At 46.7% G+C, this 12,955-nt stretch overlaps 1 protein-coding gene across 1 annotated transcript in view; it reads right to left on the reverse strand.

The window, feature by feature from the left end:
• DGKB (diacylglycerol kinase beta) overlaps nt 1-6,054 on the reverse strand; it is a 668,472-nt gene extending 662,418 nt beyond the window's left edge. The window contains exon 1 of the mRNA XM_040431289.1: nt 5,903-6,054. The gene's annotated coding sequence lies outside the window, so the exon portion shown is untranslated. The remainder of the gene's footprint in view (nt 1-5,902) is intronic.
• Between the last annotated feature and the right edge of the window lie 6,901 nt (nt 6,055-12,955).

Consider the following 12,955-nt stretch of genomic DNA (forward strand, 5'->3'; position numbering starts at 1 on the left):
ATAAATAGATAGATAATAGATAGATAGATAATAGATAGATAGATAGATAGATAGATAGGATATAATAGATAGATATATAGATACGGTATAAAGATAGATAGATAGGAGATAGGGAAATCTGCAGTAATGTTGCGGCGCTACAGCGAGCACTAGTGCCCTATGACACATCTGCGGGGGTCCCGGATGTCGGACCCCCACCGATCAGATACTGATGAGCTATCCAGAGGATAGGTCATCCGTAGAGATGAGTGAAAAATTAGATTTTGCCCCTTCGCTAAAGTTTGCCGAGAAATTGGATTCGTTATGAATTAATCGCCACGGATCGCTAGAAACCAGGTATAGAAGCCGGGCCACTCTGCCTAATCATATTCTCATCGTATTCTTATAGTCTCACTTCTCCACTTTGTGGACCAGTCTCAGTAAGAAGGCTTGGAAGTTAACCCTTTCCCAACCACCGGGCATTTAAAAATGGCATTGGATCCCTGCTTCATCATTCCTCCCTGCCGGCTCTCAACACCTCTGGTCTGGGCTGGGCGGCAGTCAGCCTCGGCTCCTCCTCCTTCACAGACCAGAGCAGCCGATATCCTTCTGCTGCTACTAGGAGGCTGGAGCAAGGAAAGTACAGGGCATATTACTGGGGGCATATTACTGGGGGCATATAAGAGGGCATATTACTGGGGGCACGTAAGAGGGCATATTACTGGGGGCATATTACTGGGGGCATATAAGAGGGCATATTACTGGGGGCACGTAAGAGGGCATATTACTGGGGGCACATAACAGGGCATATTACTGGAGGCACATAAGAGGGCATATTACTGGAGGCACATAAGAGGGCATGTTACTGGAGGCACATAAGAGGGCATGTTACTGGGGGCCCACTGTGCGGTGGCATGAAGGGGGAATAACTACTATGTGGGGGCATTAAGGGGACTGGGTGGGATTAGGTGCATAGTTATATTTTGGGCGGAGTTAGAGGCGTGGCCTAGTGTGGAAAAAATGTGCCACGGCGCGTTTCGCAAGCCGCACAATGTGTCCCTCTTTGTTCGTTTGGAAAGTTGGGAGGTATGTTTTAACCCTTCACATGCCGTCGTCATCCAGGTGTCCTCTGGCTCCCCCCATCGGGGATCGGGGAAGCCAGGGCATTTATGCAGCAGCCCCTGTCCTCCTGTGTGATGGTACCGGAGATGGTGCACAGCACTGAGGCGGGTTTAAGGGATTCACAACAGGGATTACCATAATCCCAAGTGGATCCCACCATGCTATGAGCCTAATGGCATTTCACTTTTATTATTAGGGTTAAAACCAGATGCCGAACGTAGTGGATGAATCAAACATGGCCGCTGGAATATTGCAGAAATACTGTTCCTACTGCATGAGCGCTTGCCACGTTTCTCCATATGTTCAGCTCACAGATCAATGGCGTAAACTGCGCGGGATGAGGCTGTGACATTACAGTGACATCACAGTGACATCATTCCTGGGTTTCTTACTTTAACTTTGTAAGTTTGTAGCACATGCAGCCGCCATTTTAGGAAAAACTGATTGATTAAAACAGAGCACGAGGAAATTCGGCTTTGTTGCAAATAACGTTTTCCTAAACTTCGGATGGAATTCCGCCTCGACTGCTTCGCTTAGCTCAACACTAGTCCTCAGTATAAAAGTCTTGGAAAACCTGTTTAAAACACTTACAATTAGAGTAGAATCGATTCGTATCCAAATCAAATTTCTTGACCGATTCGGACAAATCGGACCAAATCGAATTTATGGAAGTTCACTCATTTCTGTTAACTACATCATAGATAATAACACCAAAAATAGCGACACCACGCAGTACGCTCAAAATTCAAAAAAACGTGATCTTTATTATAAGAAATCCAATTAAAAATGATAATCCATAATTAAAATTAAAAACAGTGCCCCTGGAGGAAACAACTGCGAAACGGCATGGTATGGATCTGTCATCAATTTAATCATGGATTATCATTTTTTATTGGATTTTTTATAATAAAAATCATGTTTTTTTTTAATTTTGAGTATACCGTGTGGTGTGGCTATTTTTGGTGTTGTTGTTGGTATGTATACTACACCATGTTTCAGATAGATAGATAGATATGAGATAGATAGATAGATAGATAGATAGATAGATAGATAGATAGATAGATAGATAATGGATAGATGGATAGATAGATAGATAGATAGATAGATAGATAGATAGATAATGGATAGATGGATAGATAGATAGATAGATAGATAGATAGATAGATAGATAGATAATAGATAGATAGATAATAGATAGATAGATAGATAGATAATAGATAGATAGATAGATAGATAGATAATAGATAGATAGATAGATAGATAGATAGATAGATAATAGATAGATAATAGATAGATAATAGATAGATAGATAGATAATAGATAGATAGATAGATAGATAGATAGATAGATAATAGATAGATAATAGATAGATAGATAGATAGATAGATAGATAAACCCATCACATTGAGAATGCAGTGTAATCCGCAGGCTATAGAGCAGGAGGAGCTGAGCAGATTGATATAAAGTGTTACGGGAAACGATTCCTTATAACTTGTGTTTTGATCATTTACATCTCTGCTCTTTCTGGGAGTCCGGTGGGCGGTCCTATCAGTGATTAGCCGCCTCCCTTCTATGACTGACAGCTGTCTATCACTGAGAGTGCCGCTTCCGTGACTTCAGACCTGATGAATCACATAGCGGTTACGCTGTATCTTTTTCTACAATACTACGTATCATTCTGCTCAGCTCCTCCTGCTCTATTCCCTGAAATGGGGCATGTAATGGGTCTGTCGGTTTCCAGCAGGAGCCTAGCATTGTACTGGATAAACACGGCCTCTGACACTAACAAAGCCTGACAGAGCAGGCAACTTGTGGGGCCCGTGGGGTGAGGGGCCACTTCTGAACTGCTTCTCCACATACAGTTGCAGCATTTGCCTGTAGCTACCACTAGGACAAGCTCATTGCATTTAGAATTAAACAGCTTCCATTGAATTCAATGCTAACTATAGAAATCCATATGCAGTGAGCTCCCCCTAGTGGTGGCTGCAGGCAGAAATCGTTTTATCATTTAACTATGATTGTAGGAAGGAAAGCAGAGGATCTGGAGCTAAGTGTGTGAAAAGTGATACAACGAGAAAAATATTTGTGGAGTTAATTAACATGTTGCAAAATTTTGATAATGCTCTTATGACGATTACTTCCACAGTTATGTAGCAGCTAAGATTTTTGTCTCCTTTGCTGACTTATGTGTCTCCATGGTTACAGACTACAAGCGAACCCTGTGTAGTCTGATCCTTAGGTCATGTGTAACTTCACTCCCTCTGCCTCCTTTTCTACTTCCTATGCCTTTTTAAAGGGGTTGTCTCATCTTAAACATTGGTGTCATATCACTAGGATATGTCACCAGTGTCAGGGAGGGGTTGGTCCCACCTATCTCCAAAATGGGACCCCCGAGGTGATCTAAGCGATCACCCTCCATTCATTTCTAAGGAACGTCCGAAAATAACAGTTTGCTTGTCGGCTGTTTTCAGGACTTCCATAGAAATGAATAGCGAGCACGTTGCAAATGAGCAGTGCACTCTCAGGGGCCTACGCTGGAGATAGGTACGGGTATGAGAGGTGGGACCTGCACTTACAGTATCAGGCCTCATTAGCCAGAGGTCAGTTTTTCTGAAACAGAGCTCCAAATCCTCAGGTAAATGATAACATTCTGACTACCAGCAGCCACCAGTAGAGGGAGCTCAAGGGCTCACTGCGTACTGTGCATACATTAACCTGAATTAGAACACAGCTCCCCCTAGTGGTAACAATACCTGAGTAGCAATATCCTGATATAGTCTTATTATGGCTGTTGTACCAAGCACGTTACAGGAAATCGCTCAACTATTAATTCCCTCTATCTTCTTCAGTAGGACAGAAGCCTACACCTGCTGCCCCATATGGAGTAGGTTTACCTGCAGTCCTATATAAAACCACAAGATATCACACTGAATTGTGCCTGATGACAAACTCCCCTCTGCTACATCTGTAGATGAGGGTAAAAGAGTCAAATATGTCAAGTACAGAAATTTACTAATGCATCTCTAGTTTACCCACAGCCTTATGTAAAACCACAAGCTATCACACAGAATTTTGGAGATGACAAACACACCTTCGCTTCATTTGCTACAATTCAGCTCCACTCTATCTGTATATAACCCATCACTGTTTACACAGACAATAGAACATTTGTGAGTTATAAATAGTTTATCGAATGAAGACCACCCGTTTTCACTTTCGTATGGGTTCAATTTGTTAAATTTTGCAAATAATAGCTTACGAGATGTAGCAGTGCTGAGCAGGTAAGATCTACATAAGTAGAAGTATGCCAGATCTTGCTTGCCTGCATTTGCCAGATGTAGCTAAGTTTGTTCAATGCAGCACTAGAAAGTCTGTCACATGTGTCAGATGCTGCAAGGCTGGATTGGTTACATGTAGCAGAGCTGACCTTGTTGGATTTGGCAGGAGTAAGCTTGTGAGATGTAGCAGAGCTATTTGTTTGTAGAATTTGTGATACAGACTTGTAAGAGTTCTCTGACTGTTTAGGGTAAGATATAGCAGATATATGTCGGTAAGATGTTGTAGGGTCGGATTCATCAGCTGTGCTTGGTAAATGTGGCGGAGCCATGTAGCAGTGCTGTATTTGTCGGATGTATAGCAGCAGTGCAGACTTGTCGTATAGAACCTAGGAAAGGCAATTGTGCCATAACTATGTTTGTTAGATGCAGCAGGGCTGAGTTTGTCAGATGCAGAAGAGCCAAATTTGTTATATGTAATCTGCTATTGGCAATTATGGCTGAGCTATATTTTTTTGATATAGCAGAGCTTGGTTTGTCAGATGCAGAAGAGCTAAGTTTGTCATCTATAAGATACACCTGGCAATCGTGGCAGAAAAGTATTGGTTAGATATAGTAGAGTTCCGTTTGTCAGATGCAGAAGAGCTAAATTTGTTATATGTAATCTGCTATTGGCAATTATGGCAGAGCTCTATTTTTTAGATATAGCAGAGCTTGGTTTGTCAGATGCAGAAGAGAGAAGTTTCTCATCTATAAGATACGATTTGGCTCAGATGAAGAAGAGCTGTTTGTCATATACAACATTCATCAGGTATGACACAGGGCTGAACCTGTAAGATGTAGCAGTGCCAGATTTGTCACCTTGTTCTTTGGTCAAATTCAGCTCTGCTACATCTCTTTATAACACGATTCTAGTAAAATGAAGATGGACGCCTATTACCGACCCCCCCCTCCCCGCCCCCCTCCTCCTCCATTTTCCAAAACACAGAACATTTTACCGCATTTGCCGGACACGGATAACAAGTCATTACCCAAAAAACCCGATTCCACCGAAGGCGATGCGTTTGGAAAAAATCCTTGGAATAGTGTTTGTTTTTGTGCTCCACCATGACTACTAATCGCTGACAATCTGCAGAATCCACTCAACCCTTAACAAAAAAAATAAATATATATATATATATTCCCAAAAAATCCCAAACTGAACAAATTCCAGATCCAGGGACAGACACTGGCACAGAAGACCACCCTAACCTCTACCAGAACGGGCATGTTACATTGATTGACTGACAACCTCCAGCTACAGAATGCTCCTTTCCAAACCTGCCACCTGCATGCGCCACCACTTACTGTACCTCCGTGGCCATCTACCTACCTGACCTGCACATCCAACCAGCTGCAAAAGGCTCAGCAGGCGGCAGTGACAGCCATCAAGTGGGCGCCTACAGGGGTCTGACTGCATGGAGAGCTGGCAGAAGATGCCTCTACCAGGCACAACCTGCTTCCAACCAGGAATTGCATGCTCTTACCTGCAGCTGCTCCAAAATTGCTGCCATGGAGGTCTACAGGCACCACCAGCCTTGGGGTTCCGAGGAGGTTGTTGTTGTTTTCCTAGCCCCACCAGAGGACAGCTTGCATGGAGATGTCAGGCAGCAGAGGACAGTTTGCACCTCTTGCCGCTTCCTTCTCCTTGCTAATTGCACAATTCAGATGATCTGATCCCTTCTCTACCTTAATGCTCTAATGAAATCCAGCAGAATTACGCCAGGCTCCATCTAGTGGATTTCATTGAGGATTCATTTACCATTGATTTTCTTGTTGATGTCCCCCCCCCTCCCCTCCATCCTCCAGCTCTCTCTCTCTAGCATGTCTCTGTATAAACCGGTGGTCCAGCAGGAGGAGGAGGAGGAGGAAGCTCATCATCCCCCCCACCTATTACTCCAACCTCATCCCTCCCTCAGATCCTGCAGTCTTTCTCAGCTTGGGCTGTGATGTCACTGTGCTGTACAATCCTCGGAGCCTTCCCCCTGGGATTCCCCTCTGGTGGAGAGGACAAGGACTTTTTGTTTATTGGAAGGTTTTGTTACATTGTTTCTCTTTTGTTATTATGTTGCAGTGGCTGCTCCTGCGGTTACGTAACGGTCCCTGGGCACAGCTTATGTCTAGTGAGGAGCGGCATAGGCAGTATTCGAATTCGCGATACTTTGTGAACGTTTGGCCGAATATTCGCTGCAAATTCGAGAATTCGTGATCTCCAGTCATTGTTTACTTGATTGCGAAAATCGGCAACGAAATATAGGCGCGATCGATTCGCACTATTCGCAAATACGAATATATAGCGCTATGTTCTAAATATTAGTGGCGATATTCGCGATTAAAATTCGCAATTCGAATATTCGCGCTCAACACTACTTATGTCCCAGATGCACATCCCTTGGAGAGACGGAAGCGGAAAACAGGACGTTTTTGATGACGGGGACTCTCCGTTAACGACGCCGTGGACCTCAGACGATGAAATCTCCGAAGTATACGAATGGACGGTAGAGGAGACTTTGCAAAATTGCGTCTAGAACGCTATCAATGGATACGGCTTTTAGGTCCACAGGGTTGGTCTCCTACAGGGATCTGCAACCTTCAGCTCTCCGGCTGCTGTGAAACTACAACTCCTAGCATGCACACTTACTTGGCTGTTCTTGTTACTATCGTAGAAGTGAAATGAGGATTCTGGGAGTTGTAGTCGTTTCAGCTGGCGTGCCAGAGGTTGCTGATCCCTGGTCTACTATATTCACATGCGGCATACTTGTTTCAGAAATTTCTGAATGCACCTGTATGGCCTGCTACAAGTATTCCCATTTAGGGATGGGGCTGTATCCCGACTTTTGGCCATGTGGCATTAAAGGGATTATTACTAGCAAAATACTAGACCCTATTAAAGGGATTATTCCATGATTGATGTAAAAGATGGAAATGGGACAGCATATAGGACATGACAATCTCTTTCTAACAAAGCTAGAACCAGCCCTGGACCTCACATGGATCCAGCGATCTCCCCATTCATTGCTCCAGTTGCTCTGCTAGATTTACAGTACATCAAGTTGTCAGCTGAGGGGGTGTCCTTTCTGCTGCAGCTGGTGGCAGTGAAAGAACTGAGCTGAGCGTGGAGGTGGACAGAGAAATTAGTGAATTTGTAAACAGCAGGTGGCGCCATACAGATACATTTTATGGAATAACTCAGTGGCTATAATACATTTTAAACTGCATGCAATTATAAAAGTATTCAGATCCAGGCGCTGGTTTGAAGACTGGAAGTTTTTTTGTGGGCAGACCGCCGTGGTTACTGCACTTGCAGGTGGCAACATGACCACCTTTACTAAGGTTAGGTACAATGTAGTCGTACGATATTGAGAGTTCATGTTGTGAACAGACCTATAATCATGGGGCACAGCTACTAAAAGCGATGGAACCATGATTAATATACCCTTATTATCTTCTAATACAGAGGTATCTCCCAGAGAGAGAACCGTCTCACTTGCGCCACCTTCTGGAAGTGGTTCCCTATGGGTCTATGCCTGATTTTTTTAACAAGCCTTGGAACACAAGGGAAACTAGCCAAAGCCCCAAGACAGATGTTTCGGGGGTGTTTTCCCCTCATCAGTGAGGAGTAGGATTCTGGTTGGCGGGGGGAAATGGTTTGGATGAAGCTGAGGCAGGAGGCACATGCTCTCCAGGTGGAGACCAGCTCAACAAGGTAGGACCAGCGCCTACACTAATAGTTCATCAGTTGTGTTGAGCGAACTTGTGTTTTAAGTTCGGCGTCTAAAGTTCGGGTTGGGGTTATCGAAGAATCGCATTATGGGTTCTAAAATCCATAACGCGATTCTTCGATAACCCGAACTTTAGACGCCGAACTTAAAACACAAGTTCGCTCAACACTATTCATCAGCAACTTTCTCTATGCCCATGACTCTCAGGCTCTATATCTCTTTCTCTTCGGACCTCTCTCAATGGCTAGACTGTCTCTTTTTTTTGCTTCCTCCATGATGTCCTGCCTCAATCTCAGATCTAGTCTAAGACACAACTATTTTTCATATCTACCACGTGACACCATGACTCCTCCCGAACTTCATGACCATGAAACATAACGGTCACTCCTGCGACGCCTCCTTCATCACTGTCCAAGACTCCTGTCGTGCTGCACCTATTTTTTAGAGCACTCTTCTCCTTTCCATAAGAGCCCATTAAAACCAGATGGTAACACGTCTCCTTTTTTCGAATCAGTTTTTATTTTCTGATTACAGATTTTTTCTTCTATTTCCTGAACGTGATTATGGGGGCGACCATCTTGACGGAGCTGTTCTTAACAGCATTTAGAAGGCATTAAGAAAGTGAGAATTTTCTGGGCATGCTCTGTGAACTGTGCAGAGGTCGTTGTACAAGGAAAGAATAGATAAGATTTGACAGTCATCTATTGTGAATGGTGGATCCTGTCTTATCTGTCATTCTAATCTGCCGTACTGATATCACCTCTATGTATAGATAAGCAGGTAACTAATCTGTACAGACCAAGATGGGGGTGCCTATTATTAGGCTTAGTGGAATAGTGGCCAGTGCGAAAACTGCAGGATGTTATTTTTTTTGTTTAAATATAGCTAGTGACATGTGCATTGGCGCGGCATCGGTCGTACCTTAAAGTAAATGTTTTGTCGGGACCCCAGTTGCAGTGAAGCAACAAGGGACGGCGTCCCCTTAAGTGGATGGTGTTGGTGATGGGTACCCAGGATAGGAATGCCAGAGTGGTGAAGGGTGGCCTAATGTCCCTTAATGGTGTTGCACTTGTCACGGTGCTCCTACCTGGATACACTGGAACCCCAAACGTGGCCATCTGCTGCAGAAAAAGGGGTAGTTGGATGGTGGGATGAAGAAATGAATTGGAGTCCAGACTTGGTATAACGTTGAACAACAGCTTTACTTAAATAAACTTTCATCAGGAAACAATCTTCCAACTTTTTTTTGGCCACCAGCAGACTTTGGCATGAATTCTGGCAGGCAAACATGCTCGGCACTGCTACATCAGTTGCTCTCTGGCTCTGCTGTGCTGACAGCTTTCTGTACTCTCTTTATCTTTATCGCGGGAACTTTTACTCCTGGCTCATGAGGCTTGTAGCTTGGGCATCCAGGTCCAGCAGAGCTGATGGTGCTCTGCTGGCTTTAGCAGGGCCTGTCCAGCCGGGATGAGGGCCTGCTTCCTTCCCCTTAGAGGGATACTCTCAACTGCCCTTCACTAGCTAAAACTCCTCCTCTATAGAGAGGGCTAGAATGGAAAGAAAAGGCTCCATTCCAGTTGTCACGGAACCATGAACCAGACGTACAACAAGAGATAAGTGAAAATAAGAAGGCTTTATTGAAAATAAAGCTGTAAAGCAAAAGTCCAAACGGATGGTGAAATCCGAGCAGAGTCTTGCGAAGCCAGAGGTCAGGAACCAGAAGGGTAGTCAGACGAAGCCAGGATCAGGAACCAGCAGGTAGTCAGACGAAGCCAGGATCAGGAACCAGCAGGGTAGCAGACGAAGCAGGATCAGGAACCAGCAGGGTAGTCAGACGAAGCCAGGATCAGGAACCAGAAGCAGCAGCAGTCTAGAAGGCATGTGAACACAAGAGGACCAAGCAAGGAACTGAAGCCACAGACCTCCTATATATATGAGCTAGGCATCCACTCCTCCCAGGGGAAGGAGGAGCCGCAGGGTGGAAGGCTACAAGAAACCCATAAACCAAGATGGCCGCCAGCACATGTCAAAACGAAGGAGAGCAGCAAGCAGGTAAGACCATGACAGTACCTCCCCCTCAAGGCCCCTCCTCCGCGGAGCACAAAACGGTTTCTGAGGGAAGCGTGCTGGAAGGCTCGAGCAAGGCAGGAGCATGGACATCTGCGGAGGGAACCCAGGAACGCTCCTCTGGACCATATACCACGCCATTGGACCAAAAAACTGCAACCGACCGCGGACCAGGCGTGAGTCCAGGATATTGCTCACCTCATATTCTCACGATTGCCCACTTGGACCGGACGAGGCCGAGGAACCGAGGAAGTGAAACGATACACACCAGTGGGCTTCAACAGGGAGACATGAAACACTTGGAGATCCGCATTCCAGGAGGAAAGCGCAAGGGGCATAGGCTACCGGGTTTACCTGCGAAGCACTCGGAAGGGACCAACAAAGCGAGGCGCCAGCTTGGGAGTGGGCACTCGAAGGTTGAGGTTTGCGGGTGGACAACCATACACGGTTCTCCGACCTGGTAGAAAGGAGCAGGCGCTCGTCTGCGATCACCTGGAGTCTCTGGCGCTGCGCAGAGACCTCAAGGCCGGGACTTCTGGATCTGTACCCAAGAAGCACGTAGGACGGAAAGGTGATCCTCCACAGCCGAATATCCTGGGGAGAGAATACCTCCGGTAACACGGCAGGTTGGAACCCATAATTGGCCATGAAGGGAGAACGTCCCAGAGGAAGAGTTCACCGCCGTGGTTCCTGGCAAAACTCAGCCCAAGGCAGGAGGTCAACACCAATTGTCTTGGTGATCGGAGACATAGCAACGAAGGAATTGCTCCAAGGCCTGATTGGGATCGTCTGCGGCCCCATTGGACTGAGGGTGGTAGGCCGAGGAGAAGGAGAGATGAATCCCCAACGTGGGAGCAAAAGGCGCGCCAGAACCTGGACACAAACTGACTGCCCCGATCCGACACAATCTCCTTAGCAAACCGTGCAACCGGAAGACCTCCCTGGCAAAAATCGTGGCCAACTCTTGTGCAGAGGGTAACTTCTTGAGAGGAACACAGTGGCACATTTGGAAAAACCGATCCACAATCATGAGAATGACCGTATGGCCTCAGGGATGCAGGGAGGTCCACAATGAAATCCATCCCCAGGTTGGACCATGGGCGCTCCCCGTGGCTATGGGTTGCAGAAGGCCCAACGGAAGGTGCCGAGGGGACTTACTCTGGGCACAAACGGAGCATGCCGCTACATATGCGGCGATGTCGGAACGTAGGAAGGCCACCAGAACAGACGTGAAACAGCCCAGGACAGCTGATTCTTTCCAGGATGCCCGCGGTCTTGGAGTTATGGTAGGTTCGCAACAACCGATTGCGCAACTCCTCAGGCACAAAACATCTGCCGTTGGGTCTCCCAGAGGGAGCACCAGATTGAGCCGCCAAAATCTGCTCACCCAGGGAGAGGTCAGGCTGGTGCGAATGGCGGCCAGGATCTGATTCGGAGGTATGACCGAAGTCGAATCGACTCCTCCCTGGACAGCTCGGAGTACTGCCGTGATAAGGCATCCGCCCTGATGTTCTTGGAACCGGGTAGGTAGGAGACCACGTAATTAAAACGTGACAAGAACAGAGCCCATCTGGCCTGACGTGGTGTCAATCTCTTGGCCTCAGAAAGGTAGGTCAGATCTTGTGTCCGTCAGGATGAGAACCGGAACCACCGAACCCTCGAGCAAGTGCCTCCATTCTTTAAGGGCCTGCACGATGGCCAATAACTCCCTGTCACCAATCGATAGTTGCACTCCGCGGAAGACAGTTTCCGGGAGTAAAACCCACAAGGAAGCAGAGGACCCTCTGGTGTTCTACGCTGAGACAGAAGGGCGCCTACTCCCGTCTCAGACGCGTCCACCTCGAGGACAAAGGGCAACCCAGGGTTGGGATGCGACAGAATCGGAGCCGACACAAAGGCGGACTTTAGGGCCTCAAAAGCTCGGATGGCCTCGAGCGGCCAGACCTGGGAATTACTGCCCTTCCTGGTCAGATCCGTGAGGGGCTTGGCCAGCATGGAAAAGTCCCTGATGAACTTCCGATAATAATTGGCGAAGCCCAAAAAGCGCTGCAGGGAACGAAGACCACTGGGCTGGGGCCACTGTAAGACAGCCGAAACCTTCTCAGGATCCATGGAGAAACCCCCAGCGGAAATGATGTAACCTAAGAAGGTTACCTGGGATCGGTGAAATTCGCATTTCTCAAGCTTACCGAACAGCTTGTTCTCTCGTATAACCGTTGCAACACTCGTCTGACATCCAGAATGTGGGCCTCCATGGATTCAGAATATACCAAGATGTCATCCAAATAGACTACCACACACTGCTGCAACAGGTCACGGAAAACATCGTTGATGAATTCCTGAAAGACTGCGGGCGCATTGCACAACCCAAAGGGCATAACCAAGGATTCGTAATGACCGGTCCTGTGTTAAACGCGGTCTTCCACTCATCGCCCGCCTTGATCCTTACCAGGTTATATGCCGCCCTCAGGTCGAGTTTGGTAAAGGACCGTGGCCCCCTTTAAGGCGATCGAACAGCTCGGAAATCAAGGGTATCGGGTAAGCGTTCTTGATCGTGATGCGATTGAGACCCTGTAATCGATGCAAGGCCTCAACTCACAGCCCTTCTTTTTCACAAAAGAAAAATCCAGCCCCTGCCGGGGACGAAGATTTGCGAATGTGTCCGCGTGAAAGCGCCTCCCTCACGTACTCCTCCATGGCCTCATTCTCCGCTACCGGCAGGGGATAGACTTTGCCACGAGGAGGAACGGC

Source organism: Bufo bufo, chromosome 5 (assembly GCF_905171765.1).
Source record: "Bufo bufo chromosome 5, aBufBuf1.1, whole genome shotgun sequence".
NCBI lineage: Eukaryota > Metazoa > Chordata > Amphibia > Anura > Bufonidae > Bufo > Bufo bufo.